This window comes from Schistocerca cancellata, chromosome 3 (assembly GCF_023864275.1).
Source record: "Schistocerca cancellata isolate TAMUIC-IGC-003103 chromosome 3, iqSchCanc2.1, whole genome shotgun sequence".
Classification (NCBI taxonomy): Eukaryota; Metazoa; Arthropoda; class Insecta; order Orthoptera; family Acrididae; genus Schistocerca; species Schistocerca cancellata.
In genome coordinates, this window is record NC_064628.1 from 752615746 (window position 1) to 752634941 (window position 19196).

The following is a 19196-nucleotide window of genomic DNA, read 5'->3' on the forward strand; positions in this document are numbered from 1 at the left end:
CGAATGGTCCCTAGCCCGAGGGCTGCCCGAAGTACCAACAGAGCCCGAAGTATGAGCACCGAAAAAACGTGTCACATGCATACCTATTTACGAACTATGTGACTACAGAACTATACGAGAATGTTATCTGAGCATTCTACACTTACGCTAACAGAGCAAGTGAAGCCTATGGACTACACAGAATACGTGTTAGCTTTGTTCTCATAGCACCCAGCTGTATAAAGATGTCCCCTAAGTTTTGTAACCTTGGATTTTGTATGCAAACATATTTAAACCATCTAAGCTAGAATCCAGATTCTAACTCTCAATCCTGCATTTATTTTCGGTCATCAGTCTACTGACTGGTTTGATGCGGCCCGCCACGAATTCCTTTCCTGTGCTAACCTCTTCATCTCAGAGTAGCACTTGCAACCTACGTCCTCAATTATTTGCTTGACGTATTCCAATCTCTGTCTTCCTCTACAGTTTTTGCCCTCTACCGCTCCCTCTAGTACCATGGAAGTCATTCCTTCATGTCTTAGCAGATGTCCTATCATCCTGTCCCTACTCCTTATCAGTGTTTTCCACATATTCCTTTCCTCTCCGATTCTGCGTAGAACCTCATCACTCCTTACCTTATCAGTCCACCTAATTTTCAACATTCGTCTATAGCACCACATCTCAAATGCTTCGATTCTCTTCTGTTCCGGTTTTTCCACAGTCCATGTTTCACTACCATACAATGCTGTACTCCAGACGTACATCCTCAGAAAATTCTTCCTCAAATTAAGGCCGGTGTTTGGTATTAGTAGACTTCTCTTGTCCAGAAATGCCTTTTTTGCCATAGCGAGTCTGCTTTTGATGTCCTCCTTGCTCCGTCCGTCATTGGTTATTTTACTGCCTAGGTAGCAGAATTCCTTAACTTCATTAACTTCGTGACCATCAATCCTGATGTTAAGTTTCTCGCTATTCTCATTTCTACTACTTCTCATTACCTTCGTCTTTCTCCGATTTACTCGGAAACCATACTGTGTACTCATTAGATTGTTCATTCCGTTCAGCAGATCATTTAACTCTTCTTCACTTTCACTCAGGATAGCAATGTCATCAGCGAATCGTATCATTGATATCCTTTCACCTTGTATTTTAATTCCACTCCTGAACCTTTCTTTTATTTCCATCATTGCTTCCTCGATGTACAATTTGAAGAGTAGGGGCGAAAGGCTACAGCCTTGTCTTACACCCTTCTTAATACGAGCATAGCTTCGTAATATTTCATGACGTAAAACGTAGCACAATGTTTCACAGGCAGCTATCAGCAGAACAACATCCGTCGACATATCTTTACAAACACCCGAAAATTAATAGCGTGCAAAGAAATGTCGCGCATTACCTATGTATTATTGGCTCGGAATTCATTGACAGGCCAGAATGTTATTACCACGCTTGGAGGCGTTGTGGCCCGTGAGGTGGTGACTAAGGTAGTTAAGCGGAGCAACAAAGACAGAGGATCTTCCCCACCTCCCCTCTCTTTGCCCCCTTCTCTCCCCCGAGTCCTTTTACATTTCCCTCCTCTACCTCCTCTCATTCCCTCTCGCGTCTGCCCTTCTCCCCCTTTATTAGTCCTCTCCCTCCTTGGTTCCCCCCCTTTTCGTTTTTTCCTCTCCTCCCTCCTTGTTTTTCCCCCTTCTCCAGATTTCCCCCCCCCCCCCTCTGCCTTTGGATCGGGAGTGCCATATTTGTGCCGCCATTTTCGTGCGGTGTTTTACGGTGTGTTTTTCCAGTGAGTGTTCCGTGTTGTGTCTTTTGGGAAGTGTAGCGAACGGCCATCATACTGTCGATGGGTGTGAATTTTTTTATCTCTTGCGAACAGAAACCAGACTGTCGCCCTGTTTTTTTAATTGTGTGTCTACTATGTTACTTGTCTGATTCCTGTGTATTTTATCAACATTGCAACCCCTTTTGCATTCTGTTTTAACTTTCCGCATTTTTACGCCATTTTACACTTTAAATCACCATTTTATCGCCTGTTTTTTTTCTTGTTTCTTTCTTCTTCCTTTTTACCAAAAAGTCTGTAGGCTGTAGAGCAGCGTAGTAAGCTGCTGCCAGCCCGCCCACTTCGGGGGGGATTGAAAATCAATAAAGAAAAAAAAAACAGAGGATCATCTTAGTGAAAATAAGGGCTGAAAATTGGGAAATCCATTGAAATAAGCGACTTTAACAAAGGGCAGATTAGTGTTACGCAGAGCCTGTGAACTAGTACCTCGAAAACTGGGAAGCTCGTCGAATGCTTTTCTGCTACAGCAGTGTGCATCTGCAGCAAGAGGTAAAAGGACAATGGAACTACCACTAAGCATTAAATGGTTGTGCGTCCACGACTCTTCACAGAATGTGGATTCGGAGTCTTGCCTGCTCTGTTGAGTAGGGTAGATGTTGATCTGTGGCATCTCTGCCGAAAGAGCACAATGCTGGCGCACGCGAGAATGTTTCGTAGCACACAGTTCATCGAACATTGTTGAACATGGTACTCCGTAGCCGATCACCCCTACGTGTACATACACTCCTGGAAATTGAAATAAGAACACCGTGAATTCATTGTCCCAGGAAGGGGAAACTTTATTGACACATTCCTGGGGTCAGATACATCACATGATCACACTGACAGAACCACAGGCACACAGACACAGGCAACAGAGCATGCACAATGTCGGCACTAGTACAGTGTATATCCACCTTTCGCAGCAATGCAGGCTGCTATTCTCCCATGGAGACGATCGTAGAGATGCTGGATGTAGTCCTGTGGAACGGCTTGCCATGCCATTTCGACCTGGCGCCTCAGTTGGACCAGCGTTCGTGCTGGACGTGCAGACCGCGTGAGACGACGCTTCATCCAGTCCCAAACATGCTCAATGGGGGACAGATCCGGAGATCTTGCTGGCCAGGGTAGTTGACTTACACCTTCTAGAGCACGTTGGGTGGCACGGGATACATGCGGACGTGCATTGTCCTGTTGGAACAGCAAGTTCCCTTGCCGGTCTAGGAATGGTAGAACGATGGGTTCGATGACGGTTTGGATGTACCGTGCACTATTCAGTGTCCCCTCGACGATCACCAGTGGTGTACGGCCAGTGTAGGAGATCGCTCCCCACACCATGATGCCGGGTGTTGGCCCTGTGTGCCTCGGTCGTATGCAGTCCTGATTGTGGCGCTCATCTGCACGGCGCCAAACACGCATACGACCATCATTGGCACCAAGGCAGAAGCGACTCTCATCGCTGAAGACGACACGTCTCCATTCGTCCCTCCATTCACGCCTGTCGCGACACCACTGGAGGCGGGCTGCACGATGTTGGGGCGTGAGCGGAAGACGGCCTAACGGTGTGCGGGACCGTAGCCCAGCTTCATGGAGACGGTTGCGAATGGTCCTCGCCGATACCCCAGGAGCAACAGTGTCCCTAATTTGCTGGGAAGTGGCGGTGCGGTCCCCTACGGCACTGCGTAGGATCCTACGGTCTTGGCGTGCATCCGTGCGTCGCTGCGGTCCGGTCCCAGGTCGACGGGCACGTGCACCTTCCGCCGACCACTGGCGACAACATCAATGTACTGTGGAGACCTCACGCCCCACGTGTTGAGCAATTCGGCGGTACGTCCACCCGGCCTCCCGCATGCCCACTATACGCCCTCGCTCAAAGTCCGTCAACTGCACATACGGTTCACGTCCACGCTGTCGCGGCATGCTACCAGTGTTAAAGACTGCGATTGAGCTCCGTATGCCACGGCAAACTGGCTGACACTGACGGCGGCGGTGCACAAATGCTGCGCAGCTAGCGCCATTCGACGGCCAACACCGCGGTTCCTGGTGTGTCCGCTGTGCCGTGCGTGTGATCATTGCTTGTACAGCCCTCTCGCAGTGTCCGGAGCAAGTATGGTGGGTCTGACACACCGGTGTCAATGTGTTCTTTTTTCCATTTTCAGGAGTGTATGTTCACACAATGATATCGTCAACTACGATTACAGTGGGCACGGGACCATCGAGATTCGACCGTCGACCAATGGAAACGTGTCGGCTCTTCGAGTGAGTCACAGTTTTGCTACACTAGGACGTCTCCACTGACGCCGTCATCAAGGCGAATAGAGGTTCGAAACGAGCAGCGTGCCGAGGACTTAGGCTGGTGGGAGCAGTATTAAGCTATGGGAGACACACGCCTGCACTTGCAAGGGACCTTTGATTGTAATAAAAAACACGATGCCAGCTGCGACCTACCTGTATCCCCTCGTGCGTGATTTCTTTCTTTCTGTCAGTGTCTCGGAGCCAGAACCGTACTACAGTGGTTTGAAGAACGTTATCGTAAACTCACACTGATGTCACGGCTACCAAATTCGCTTGATGTAAATCCTATGGAACTCATCGGGGTTGCAATAGGGAGCCATCACCGCGTACGGAAATCAGTGGCCTGTTATTTACGCATATTACATGACCAGTGCGTAGAAATTGAATACCACATATCTTCAGAAACTTACCAACAAACTGTCAGATCCCTGATACGCAGAACCAATGATGTATTTGATCAGAAAAATGAACAAACAAGCTATTAATCAAGTGAATGTTTTGGCTCATTAGTGTGTATCCCGAATGATTCTGGATCGTGAACCAATCATAAATGTTTCAACAATATGGTGGCCAAGTAACGTTGCACTGTATCGGCTTAATACACAGAATGGTGGGGAGTACTTTGTAATCTCAGAACGATGTGGCATGAGAAGCAGTTATATTGTAAATGAATACAATGAAACGACATTTCAGTCCCTCAAGGCTATCCCAACCAGCAAGTAATGTTTGGCAATATACTCACCTTCCACTCAATTAAGTATTAGCAACCTACTATCTTTCATTTTATTATGCATACCCACACAGCTCAATGGCTACACATGGATTGATCGCGACTTAATAGCACCAATTTAAGGCTGGAACACAATAACTAAATTTGTAATCTCGCCACTAAAGGTTTCAGTATGAAATTTAGTCCAACTTTACCTCGCACTTTACAAAAAAAAATACGTACTACCAAAACCATGTACCCACAAGCTATTATCCAACTTAAATTCGTATGCTAAGCTTTGACTAAATAGAATATAATCTGAAATGAACTGTAACTGTTCCGAGTGCAATTTATCTTTATATTAAAGGCGTAGCTGGAGTAAAACAATTATCTGGCCCTAATAAATATTTCTTCTTGCCTCGAGTCTTGACAACATTGTAGCATATTTCTCGAAAGCACAACAGCAGACAGCAAGCAAGTAGCGACAGAGCTAAATTTATATTTCCAAATACTAAATAAATCTTCCAAATTGTTGCATATCACATGGTGCAGTACGGTGGTGCATAGTGACACACCGTCATAAAGAATGCGTTGGGGAGAATAACTATTCCTACGAAATGATATTCCAAGACAACGATTTTAGAATGAAGTATGTATTCAAAAAGACAGAGTAAAATTTCGCGTGACCTTCACACATAGCATTAGTCTGAACAATACTATGCTTAACAAAGTGAACAATGATTTGAAAGGGGTGTTTGTATCAAAATCAAACAGCTTAATCAATTAATATGTTAATGCATGACTCACGGTATTGGGCGGTCTTTTCCTCAGCTCTGTGCAAGTGAACGAAGTTAACTAGCTACCAATAATCATTTCTACAAATTAGGTGTGCAGTGCTGCAGTCTTACCTGAAAAAAAAAGTGCCACGACAGACTAAAGGTTGTTTAACAGTAACGTAACTTACTCTCTTTCCTCTCTCTCCGACATGCACATCGATAACATACAAAAATCAGAATGACATGACTACCTTACAACTTCACTACGACAAATGAATTGAAATGCTCTCACTACATTCGTTACTCATTGCAGAACCTGTATGGCAGAATGAACCTCCACCAGCTAAAAGCAGTCTCTCTCCAACTACGGCTCCACCTCACAGGCATCCAGCCGACTCAGAACTGTACATAGACTCGAATATAACTCAGTAATAGCGAATTACAAGCAAGTCCAGCAACTACGCGAACAAATCTCATCCGTCACCAGAGACATAAAATTGAATCAGTGACAAAACAGAGGGGTTGCTACAGTGTCTGTATCTACTAAGCGAAACTGATTATAGCAGGCTTGCTCAAGTATGGCAAAGATATCACGATTTACTATTACCTTATCACGGTATTATTGCACCTGGGCCCCTTTATCCATTAGCGGAAACGCTCGGTGACGATACAGTAAACCAGTAAACTGGTGGCTGAGGAAAAAGAATTACACTCTGAATGATTTCAAGAGATTTGCATATACTATCAAGTGGTTCAGCCCTCGTGAAATATCACGATAGAAACTCAGGATAAGCAGATCGAAGCGCGCACAATCACAGGTGCAATAATATTGTGGTCTACTAATTCAAACAGCTTTTGATTGTGGCACCATACACAATCATTAACCCGGCTCCGGGGAGGTAGGGTCCCCTTCCCCATTCCCCCACTGGGGTAATTCCTGTCTAGCCCGTCCACGGTGCGAGGCTGGGCATCCTACACTTCAGTAGGCCGGAGTGATAGGGTAGCTTTGTTCAGGCAGGGACCCAACCCCATGGGGTATAACATGGAACCCATGCCCAGTGTTACGTGTGAAGACCTTAATGGCAGCGACAGCGGAGAAGAAAGACTTCGGAACGGCGAAGCTGGCAGATGAGGCAACCCTCCTTTCAGGGGATTTAATGAGAAGGGAACCACTGCCTTATGGTGGACGAGAGACTCCAAAGGCTAAGGGAGACAACCCCAACAGAAAATCCTTTCTTGCGTTAGGCCTAGCAAGCCAGTAGGAAAGTCTTCATATATTGCTTTCAAAACACAGACGAGCCTTGGAACGAACCACTGTTTCTTCAAGTACTGGTGCGAATGATGGGAGACCTGATGATATTCATCAGTAGAAGAAGATGAAACCAAATGGACTAAAAATAGCCCAAATATTGGCACTCTTAATACATGAACCCTCAATGGAACAATTGAAGAAATGACACATGTACTAACAGAGAGAAGGTTAGATATTTTGAGATTAAGCGAAACGACCTGGAAGGGAAAAGTGAGAAGAATTTGAGAGAAGTAGGAAAACTGTACTGGAGTGGGAATAACAAGTTTGTACATCTACATCTACATCCATACTCCGCAAGTCACCTGACGATGTGTGGCGGAGTGGACATTGTGTACGTCTATCGGTTCTCACTTCGATTCCAGTCTCATATTGTTCGTTTAAAGAAGGATTGTCGCTATGCCTATGTGTGGGATCTAATCTCTCTGATTTTATCCTCATGGTCTCTTCGCGAGATATACGTAGGAGGGAGCAATATACTGCTTGACTCCTCGGTGAACGTATGTTCTCGAAACTTCAACAAAAGCTCGTACCGAGCTACTGAGCTTCTCTCCTGCAGAGTCTTCCACTGGAGTTTATCTATCACCTCCGTAACGCTTACGCGATTACTAAATCATCCTCTAACGAAGCGCGCTGCTCTCCGTTGGATCTTCTCTATCTCTTCTGTCAACCCTATCTGGTACGGATCCCACACTGCTGAGCAGTATTCAAGCAGTGGGCGAACAAGCGTACTTCCTTTGTTTTTGGATTGCATTTCCTTAGGATTCTTCCAATGAATCTCAGTCTGGCATCTGCTTCACCGACGAACAACTTTATATGGTCTTCCATTTTAAATCACTCCTAATGCGTACTCCCAGATAATTTATGGAATTAACTGCTTCCAGTTGCTGACCTGCTATATTGTAGCTAAATGATGAGGGATCTTTCTTTCTATGTATTCGCAGCACATTACACTTGTCTACATTGAGATTCAATTGCCATTCCCTGCACCATGCGTCAATTCGCTGCAGATCTTCCTGCATTTCAGTACAATTTTCCATTGTTACAACCTCTCGATATACCACAGCATCATCCGCAAAAAGCCTCAGTGAACTTCCGGTGTCATCCACAAGGTCATTTATGTATATTGTGAATAGCAACGGTCCTACGACACTCCCCTGCGGCACACCTGAAATCATTCTTACTTCGGAAGACTTCTGTTCACTGAGAATTTTACCTAGGAACTCTTCAATCCAATCACACAATTGGTCTGATAGTCCATATGCTCTTACTTTGTTCATTAAACGACTGTGGGGAACTCTATCGAACGCCTTGCGGAAGTCAAGAAACACGGCATCTACCTGTGAACCCGTGTCTATGGCCCTCTGAGTCTCGTGGACGAATTGCGCGAGCTGGGCTTCACACGATCGTCTTTTTCGAAACCCATGCTGATTCCTACAGAGTAGATTTCTAGTCTTCAGAAAAGTCATTATACTCGAACATAATACGTGTTCCAAAATTCTACAACTGATCGACGTTAGAGATATAGGTCTATAGTTCTGCACATCTGTTCGACGTCCCTTCTTGAAAACGGGGATGACCTGTGCCCTTTTCCAATCCTTTGGAACGCTACGCTCTTCTAGAGACCTACGGTACACCGCTGGAAGAAGGGAGGCAAGTTCCTTCGCGTACTCTGTGTAAAATCGAACTGGTATCCCATCAGGTCCAGCGGCCTTTCCTCTTTTGAGCGATTTTAATTGTTTCTCTATCCATCTGTCATCTATTTCGATAGCTACCATTTTGTCATCTGTGCGACAATCTAGAGAAGGAACTGCAGTGCAGTCTTCCTCTGTGAAACAGCTTTGGAAGAAGACATTTAGTATTTCGGCCTTTAGTCTGTCATCCTCTGTTTCAGTACCATTTTGGTCACAGAGTATCTGGACATTTTGTTTTGATCCACCTACCGCTTTGACATAAGACCAAAATTTCTTAGGATTTTCTGCCAAGTCAGTGCAAAGAACTTAACTTTTGAATTCATTGAACACCTCTCGCATAGCCCTCCTCACACTACATTTCCCTTCGCGTAATTTTTGTTTGTCTTCAAGGCTTTGGCTATGTTTATGTTTGCTGTGAAGTTCCCTTTGCTTCCGCAGCAGTTTTCTAGGTTGTTGTACCACGGTGGCTCGTTTCCATCTCTTACGATCTTCCTTGGCACATACTCATCTAACGCATATTGTATGATGGTTTTGAACATTGTCCACATCCTCAACACTATCTTTACTTGAGACAAAACTTTTGTGTTGAACCGTCAGGTACTCTGAAATCTGCTTTTTGTGACTTTTGCTAAACAGAAAAATCTTCCTATCTTTTTTTTTAATTTCTATTTACGGATAAAATCATCGATGCAGAAACGGCTTTATGACCGCTGATTCCCTGTTCTGCGTTAACTGTTTCAAATAGTTCGGATCTGTTCGTCACCAGAAGGTCTGCCGGCCAGAGTGGCCGAGTGGTTCTAGGTGCTACAGTCTGGAACCGCGCGACCGCTACGGTCGCAGGTTCGAATCCTGCCTCGAGCATGGATGTGTGTGATGTCCTTAGGTTAGTTAGGTTTAAGTAGTTCTAAGTTATAGGGGACTGATGACCTCAGCAGTCAAGTCCCATAGTGCTCAGAGCCATTTGAACCATTTTTAAACCAGAAGGTCTAATATGTTATCTCCCCGAGTCGGTTCTCTGTTTAACTGCTCAAGGTAGTTTTCAGATAAAGCACTTAAAAAAATTTCACTTGATTCTTTGTCCCTGCCACCCGTTATGAACGTTTGAGTCTCCCAGTCTATATCCGGCAAATTAAAATCTCCACCGAGAACTATAACATGATGGGGAAATCTACTCGAAATATTTTCCAAATTATCCTTCAGGTGCTCAGCCACAACAGCTGCTGAGCCAGGGGGCCTATAGAGACATCCAATTACCATGTCTGAGCCTGCTTTAACCGTGACCTTCACCCAAATTATTTCACATTTCGGATCTCCGTCAATTTCCTCCGATACTATTGCACTTCTTATCGCTATAAACACGCCTCCCCCTTCATTGTCCAGCCTGTCTCTGCGGCATACATTCCAATGTGAGTTTGGAAGAAATAGTGTGGCAGTGATGGTGAATAGGTATGTACAAAGCTGTATTGAAAGTGGGAGATATATACCAGGCACGATCATAATCTTAAACCTGAGATTCCAAAAAGAAACACTAAAAGTTATCCAGATTTATGCACCTCCAGTGGGATGAAGCGAAGGAGAGAAGATGGACTTTGAAAATGAGTTAGAGAACCATATAGAGATTGCTAATATAGTGACGGGAGGTTTTAAGACACAGGTAGGCAAAGACTGAAAGGGATTTGAGCAGGTATTGGGTTGTTTTTGATATGGAGGCAGAAATGAAGGGGAAAGACTGCTAGATTTGTGCCAGAGGAATGGAATGAAAAATAGCAAACAGCTGGTTTATGAAGAGAGACAGTCGTGGTATCACCAGATACAGTTGGGATGGAAGAACCAAGAAAATGGTTCAAATGGCTCTGAGGTCATCAGTCCCCTAGAACTTAGAACTACTTTAACCTAACTAACCTAAGGACATCACACACATCCATGCCCGAGGCAGCATTCGAACCTGCGACCGTAGCGGCCGCGCGGTTCCAGACTGAAGCGCCTAGAACCACTCGGCCACACCGGCCGACAAAGAACCAAGACTGTAATTGATTATATTCTAGTAGACAGGGAATGGGGAGAGAATGTAACAAATGTGAAGGTAATTCTAAGTGTGAGTGCAGATGGAGACCATAGATTACTGGTGGCACAATGGAAAATGTATCAGTGTGTGAAAAATAGAAAACAGAAGAAAGTGATAAGGATACGGGATGGAAACTGAAGGACAGTGGAAGTGCTGAGAGGTATAGAGAATTAATCACACAAAAATTTCCAAAATTAGTTTTTTGCGATGTAGAAAAAGAATGGAGTTTATTCAAAGACACTTTGGTCGAAGCAGCACAAAAAGTATGTGGTAGAACATCTGGAAAGGAAAAAGTAAGACAAATAAATTGGTAGGATGATACCACAATCCAAGCAGTTAGAAGAAAAAACTGAGCATGGAGAAAGTGGTGGAAAACTAAAAATGACGTGAATATATAGAGGAAAAGAAGAAGTGCAAAGAAATAGTGAAAACAGCAAAGAAAAAGGCATGGGAAGAAATTACAAAAAATCTTGAAGAAGATGTGAAGAGCAATAAGAAAATGTTCTATAACATGATGAAAAATAAAAGGAAGGCCTCTGAAGTACCAGTAAAGATGGAAACAGACGATGGTACTGTTATTGAATAACCAGGGAATATAAAATATCTCTGCAGAGTACATTTTAAGAAACCGGAGAAACCGTTAAACGCTGAGAAGGTACACGAGGAAACAAATAATGGAGAAAGTGAGAGAAGTTGGGAAGCAGAATTAGGACAAATTACACGGGAGGGAATGGAAATAGCTGTGAAGAAGATGAATGAGAGGAAACCCCAGGACCTGATGAAGTATTAATGGACATGATAAGAGCAGCAGGTCCAGTGGAAATGCAGTGGCTGTATAGAGTACTGTCACGTGTGTGGAGAAATAGTACAACACCTGACAATTGGAGAAGAGGAGACATTGTTCCCATCTTCAAAAAAGTCAATTTCTAAAAACAACGGAGGAGTAACCCTTACGAGTCATACAGCCAAGATTTTTGAAAGAATTTTACTAAATCGAATAAGTGAACAGATATAAAAGGAGCTGAGTGAAGAACAGGTTGGGTTTAGGAAAGGAAGAAGCACGATCGACCTGATATTTTCTATCCTTCAACTGATGGATAAAAGTTGGGAGTGTAACAAAAGGCTGATAATAGTTTTTATAGACATAGAAAAGGCATGTGACTCAGTTAACAGGGAAAGACTCTGGGTAGAAATGAAGGAGATAGGTATACAAGATGGATACATTAATGTCATAAAGACAATGTATAGGGCACTCAATTGTAGAATTAGAACTCCATTGGGGAAGTCTGGCTACTTCGAAATAAGACAAGGACTTATATAAGAAAGTATTCTATCTTCTGCCTTTTTAATGTTGTGATGGAGGGAATGAATAGGGCAGTTAAAGATATAGTAAAAGAAAAAGACAAAAAAATGATTTTTGCAGATGATGTGGTAATATGGGGCGATAAAGAGGTAGATGTACAGTTACAACTTGATGCGTGGAAGAAAATAATGAAAAGGTATGGATTAAAAATAAATAAAGATAAGAGTGGAGTAATGGTATTTGAAAGAGACAAAGAGATCATCAGGAATATTACTTTGAATGGAGAACCCCTCAAAATGGTAGACAGTTTCACTTATTTAGGGAGTGAAATAAATAGTGATGGAAGAATAACCAACGGAATTAATGGGAGGTTCCAGAAGGGAGGAAATTTCAACCAAACAATAAAACACCTGATTTGGAATAAGAAAGTTTCAGAAAAAGCAAAACTCTTATGTATAAGAGTTATTACTTCCCTGTTGTCATCTATGGAGGAGAAACATGAACAGTGACAGAAACGGATTGGAGCAGACTACATGGAACAATGACAGAAAGGGATTGGAGCAGACTGCAAGCAGGGGAAATGAAATTTCTCAGAACAGTTAAGTGAAAAACAAGAATGGACAGAATAAGGAATGTAGATATTAGAAAGGACCTTAAACAAGAAAGTATGAGACAAGAAATTGAAGAAAAAGAGATTAAGATGGTACAGGCATGTTAAGAGGATGCACGGGCAGAGACCTCCCAAAATTATGGAAGAACTGAAGATGGATGGAAAAAGACCTAGAGGGCGCCCAAGAACACGGTGGAAAACGGGAGTGAGAATATTTGTGGAAAGGAGAGGTGTGACCTGGCAGCAAGTGGAGAAATAAAAGTGATGGGAGGACCGAGCGAAATGGAGAGGACTCGTCGGCACTCAGACCTGGCAGTAGCTGGAGCGCGATCCGGATACATACATACCAATACAAACAAAATACGAGACCTATTTATTTTTAATTTACGATCTGTTGTGAAATTAAAACCACAGTGAAAATCCGATGATGCTCAATGCAGAAGTGTTGCACAGTGTCTCTAATATGCCCCATCGACCGCATCATTCCAGTTCTGGGTGAACAGTGAGCTCGTGAAAATGTCACCAAGTGTGAAGTACATGCTGTCATTCTATTTCTTCGTGCTGAGGGGTTCCACCACATTTCATGCAGCCCACGTAACGTAACTGTCATGTGTGATAGCAGAGGGCAGCAAATTTGAAGCGTAACGTGAAGACGTTCATGACGCAGGCGATCAGGAAAGGAATCGAATATCAAATGATGATCCTATTCAGCGAGTGGATCAGCTGATTCGAGAAAATCGTCTGCGAAGAGCAATTCAGAACAAGCGAAAAAGAATGCAGTCATCAGACATTGTCCTTCTTCAAGACAATGCTCGGTCGGATACTGCAGATACAACAAAGACACTCCTTCAGCGTTTTCCATTGGAAGTGTTTGCGAACGTCCTGGAATTGGCTCTCACTGATTTTCATCTGTTTGCTCACATGAACCTCTGGTTCCGGTGACAGTATTTTGGGGCAGACAACGAGGCGAACACAAGCGTAGAGAAGAGGCGGAAAGACTTCTATGATTGGAAAGTTGGTACGACACTACGACAAATATCCAAGTCGGAGCGGCGGTTACGTAGAGAAGTAGCTGGAAGGTGTAGCTAAATGTTGCAAATAAAACATTTTGTATTTTCACTGTGGTTTCCATTTCGCGATTCAGGATACAAATACAGCACATTATTCCCCACCCCTCTGACTACAAAACCATATTTTCCAACATAATCTCCGTTCATTGTGACGGTCTTACGCCATCTTACTTGGTTGGGCCTGCATGGCCGCGTCGTATGGTTCCTCTGGTCGACGTCGGAGGCTAAGTCTTGCTGCATCAATAACCTCTCCATTATCCACCTACTGCTTCCCCAAAAAGTGTGTCTCACAACGTCCCGTCTAGTGCCTGTCCTGTCCTGTCCTATCCTTTTCTATTCTAACCCACCCTATGCACTCCCTTCCTTTCCTTTTCCTCCCTGTCATTGTGTGGCAGCAGACACAGTCCTCTAATGTGGACAGCGGAAGATTCTTGGAAACCAGCACAACGTTGATGCACATAGGCCTTACTGCGAAGGGAAGGGTAGCGTTCTGTATTCGTGGTGAAGACAAGCTATCTAAGGGGTAAAGCCCAGAAATAAAACCTTGACAGGTGTCCAGTCCATGAGGTGGTAGCCCCACCAGGACACTCGGGGGCTGTGGGCTGATCACCCGCAACACCAAAAAACAAATATCAAAATGGTTCAAATGGCTCTGAGCACTATGGGACTCAACTGCTGAGGTCATTAGTCCCCTAGAACTTAGAACTAGTTAAACCTAATTAACCTAAGGACATCACAAACATCCATGCCCAAGGCAGGATTCGAACCTGCGACCGTAGCGGTCTTGCGGTTCCAGACTGCAGCGCCTTTAACCGCACGGCCACTTCGACACATATCACAGAAACTAAAAGGAGAAACAGAAACAGCTTCCCGCGGAGTGCATCTTCATTAGGCCCAACAAATGGAAGTCGGAAGGTGCGAGATCCGGGCTGTAGGGTGGATGAGGAAGAACAGTCCAGTCAAGTTTTGAGAGTTCCTCTAGCGTACGCAGACTAGTGTTCAAAATACTCGTATGTGTGTGTGAATTCGTAAGGGACCAAACTGCTGAGGTCATCGGTCACTAGACTTACACACTACTTAAACTAACTTAAACTAGCTTATACTAAGAACAACATACACACTTACCCATGCCCGAGGGAGGACTCGAACCTCCGGCGGGAGGGGCCGCACAGTAGGTAACATGGCGCCTCTAACCGCACGGCCACTCCACGCGTTAGACTAGTGTGAACCTTATGTTCTCATGGAGAAGTAGAATTTCATTTGCATTTTTGTGGCGACGAACACGCTGAAGTCGTTTCTTCAATTTCCTGAGGGGAGCACAATACATTTCAGAGTTGATCATTGCGGCACGATGGAGGACATGAAACAGAATAATCAATTAAGAATCCCAGAAGACCGTCGCCATGACAACAGGCTGACGGCGACGCTTTGAACTTTTTCCTCGGGGGACAGGTGGTGTGGCGCCCCTCCATCGGTTGCCGGTTTGTTTCCAATTCGAAGTGCTGAACCCATGTTTCATCGCCTATGACGATGTTCGACAAAAATTTTCACGGTCAGCCTAGCAACCTCCAAGCAACTCTGCACGGACGGTCCTTTGTTGCCTTTTATTACCTTCTGTTAGGCGGCGAGGAAGCCTGCAGACACACATCTTTGAGTACCCCAACTGGTGGACGAGTGAGTCAGCACCGCCAGCAGAGACGTCCAGTTGAGCAGCGAGGTGTTTGATTACAGTCTGTCGGTCACCTGGAATGAGAGTGTCCGCGAGTTTCACCACTGCTCACGGAAGATCGGACAGGTTTGCGTGACGTTGTTGCGATGATGACACACGGCTCACCCAACGGCTCACCGTGCTTTTGTTCAGTGCAAGATCTCCGAAGATATTCTGAAAGTGCTTATAAATAGCTGCGATGCTCTGGTTTTCCGCCAAAAGAAACCAAATGACAAAAATCTGGTTGGAAAGCAACTCCGTTACAGTCCCTATTTTGAAAGCTACGTGCAGCGCCACCTTTCAACGGAAGTCCATATAACTACAGGGGATGAAGTGGAAATATTCCACGATATCCCGCGACAAATTCCGTATTTTTTCAACTGAAGTTCAGAGAAAAAAAGTACTGCATTGCTTATAGAAACGCCTCTCGTATAATAGGTAGCAGAGGAAGTGCCGAGTAATTATATACAACAACTCGCTCACAGAAAGATCCGTACCTTAAGACTGGAAAATTGCTCAAGTCACACCAATACCCAAAAAGGGAAGTAGGAGTAATCCGCTAAATTACAGGCCTATATCACTAACGGCGATTTGCAGTAGGGTTTTGGAACGTATACTGTATTCGAACATTATGAAGTACCTCGAAGTACCTGACACACAGTCAGCACGGATTCAGAAAATATCGTTCTTGTGAAACACAACTAGCTGTTTATACTCACGAAGTAATAAGTGCTATCGACAGAGGATGTCAAATTGATTCCATATTTTTAGATTTACAGAAGGCTTTCGACACCATTCCTAACAAGCGTCTTTTAACCAAACTGCGTGCCTACGGAGTATCGCCTCAGTTGTGCGACTGGATTCGTGATTTCCTGTCAGAAAAGTCACAGTTCGTAGTAATAGACGGAAAGTCATCGAGTGAACTAGAAGTAATATCCGGAGTTCCCCAAGGAAGTGTTATAGGCCCTCTATTGTTCCTCATGTATATTAACGACATAGGAAACAATCTGAGTAGCTGTCTTAGATTGTTTGCAGATGATGCTGTGATTTACAGTCTTGTAAAGTCATCAGATGATCAAAACGATTTGCAAAATGATTTAGATAAGATATCTGTATGGTGCGAATAGTGGCAACTGAGCCTGAATAAAGAAAAAAATGGCTCTGAGCACTATGGGACTTAACTTCTGAGGTCATCAGTCCCCTAGAACGGTCATCAGTCCCCTAGAACTTAGAACTACTTAAACCTAACTAACCTAAGGACATCACACACATCCATGCCCGAGGCAGGATTCGAACCTGCGACCGTAGCGGTCACGTGGTTCCAGACTGTAGCGCCTAGAACCGCTCGGCAATCCCGGCCGGTTAATAAAGAAAAATGTGAATTTATTCACGGGAGTACTAAAAGAAATCAGCTAAATTTCGATTACGCGACAAGTCACACAAATCTGAAGGCTGTAAATTCAGCTAAATACTTAGGGATTACAATTACAAAGAACCTAAATTGGAACGATCACATAGATAATATTGTGGGTAGAGCAAACCAAAGACTGCGATTCATTGGCAGGACACTTAGAAAGTGCAACAGGTCTACTAAAGATACTGTTTACAATACGCTTGTCCGTCCTATTCTGGAGTATTGCTGTGCGGTGTGGGATCCGCATCAGGCGGGACTGACGGATGACATCGAAAAAGTACAAAGAAGGGCAGCTCGTTTTGAATTATTGGGAAATAGGGGAGATAGTGTCAGAGACATGATACGTGAATTGGAGTGGCAATCATTAAAACAAAGACGTTTTTCGTTGCGGCGGGATATTCTCATGAAATTTCCATCACCAGATTTCTCCTCCGATTGCGAAAACATTCTGTGGGTACTGACCTACATAGGGAGCAATGATCATCACGATAAAATAAGAGAAATCAGGGCTCGCACAGAAAAATTTAAGTGCTCGTTTTTCCCGCGTGCCGTTCGAGAGCGGAACGGTAGAGAGACAGCTTGAAGGTGGTTCATTGAACCCTCTGCCAGACAATTTATTGTGAATAGGAGAGTAATCACGTAGATGTAGATGTAGATGAAACAGGTATTGTTTAGAGCTCATTATGTATTAAATATTGGTTAACGGCGCAAGCCCATATGCGGCTGGAGCGAGGTTTCCGCGGGCTGGTAAAAATCTGGACGATGTGCGGCCCTTGGAGGCCGTCAGCAGAGGTGGGCAGCTGGGGAGGCCCCGGACCGCAGTGCGGCCTGGCTGGCCTCTCCCGGGTGAAGGCAGCCGTCTCTAATGGAGCCCCCTTCCTCCGGCCCGTGAGTTCTCCTCCCGAGATGAAGACCTCCTCGTCCGACTCTTTTATTTCTTTATCCCTCCTCGCCATCTTTCTGCTCCTTCCCGAGTACCCGTCGTGTTCTTCGCTAACGACCAATTACCGGAGTTAAGAAGTAATTACGTTCTCGAGGAAAGGGATTGTCTTCATTACAAACACGAGCAGGACAAAGAAACGGCGGGGTAATATTCCGAGACAACTGAAATTAGTTCCATTTCCTAGCGACAGTGCGCGCTCGGGCTCCGGCGCGGGCCATTTGTATGCGCGTTTGGCTCTCATTTGTGGGTTTTCGCGGAGAGCAGCGAGCGCGAGTCGTTAATTTCGCGGCCGGGGCTTTTAAGCGGCTTCCGCAGCAGCCGAGCAACTGGGGGGCCGCACAGCGAGCGGCGCGCCGGAGGTGGAGGCGGGGATGGAGGCGTCGGGACCGCCCCCGCAGTCCGCCTGCTACGCTCCGCTGGCAGTTGGCGAGGGTCACGTCGGGCACGGTGCTCGTGACGTAGTCTCTGCTACTTCACCTCGAAATGTAAACAGCGCACAGTGAGTTTCCGCCAGGATGATAAGCCCACTGGCGAAGTGTTGGTCACTCTCTTAAAAGAACAAATGTTCAAATGTGCGTGAAATCTTATGGGAATTAACTGCTAACGTCATCAGTCCCTTACAGACTACTTAACCTCAATTATCGTAAGGACAAACACGCACAACCATGCCCGAGGGAGGACTCGAACCTCCGCTGGGACCAGCCGTTAAAAGAACAGATTGGTCAATTTGGCTCAGGATGTATGATTGGCATCAAGTAGTCTACAACCATCAGACGTTGAAAGGTCTCTGTTGGATTCCTTCATATTAATTTCTTAAAACTGTTGTCATTTACGGCATACATCCCACTTCTAAATTTACTGTGGTGTTTCTAACTATCTGGGAGGAGACTGAGCAGTGGAACGAGTTACTTTTACACGTAATCAAGAACGATCTGTCACACTACTACACTTTAAAACACAGTTTATATGTAATTCATGTCACACAGTCTCGTACGGAACCTACACCCGAATTCTTTTATATACTGTACATGATAAGATACTGTCATCCCCCTTAGCTTCTGTGTGAAAGGATGAATGAGCAAATGTTTTTCTACTTGCATGCTTGATCATAGCAGACAAGTCTGTCTGCTAGAGAACAGTAGGACCAACGTCGGAACAGGTAGCTACGCTTTATAAAAGCAAAGAGGTTTCTATTCTTAGTATGGTCCTGTCCATCCCTTGTCATGTTGGTATAGGAAGCTGCCTCTCTGGTCACTTCCGCTTTGTATCTGGAAACACCCTTGGTAGGGGCCACAGGCAGTCTGTGCGCGGCGAGCGTCTGAAGTGGTAAGATCTCCGGCTAAGCGCGTCTCTGCTAAGTCCGTAGGACAATGGATTTCTTAAGTTCATCCTAACTGAAATTTTAATCACCTTTATTTCAGGTTTAGGTCTAAAATATCTAATGTTATCTTAAATTGCAACGCAGTGTTAATTCGAGTGTGAAGTTCAAAATATCTTCTAGTAGT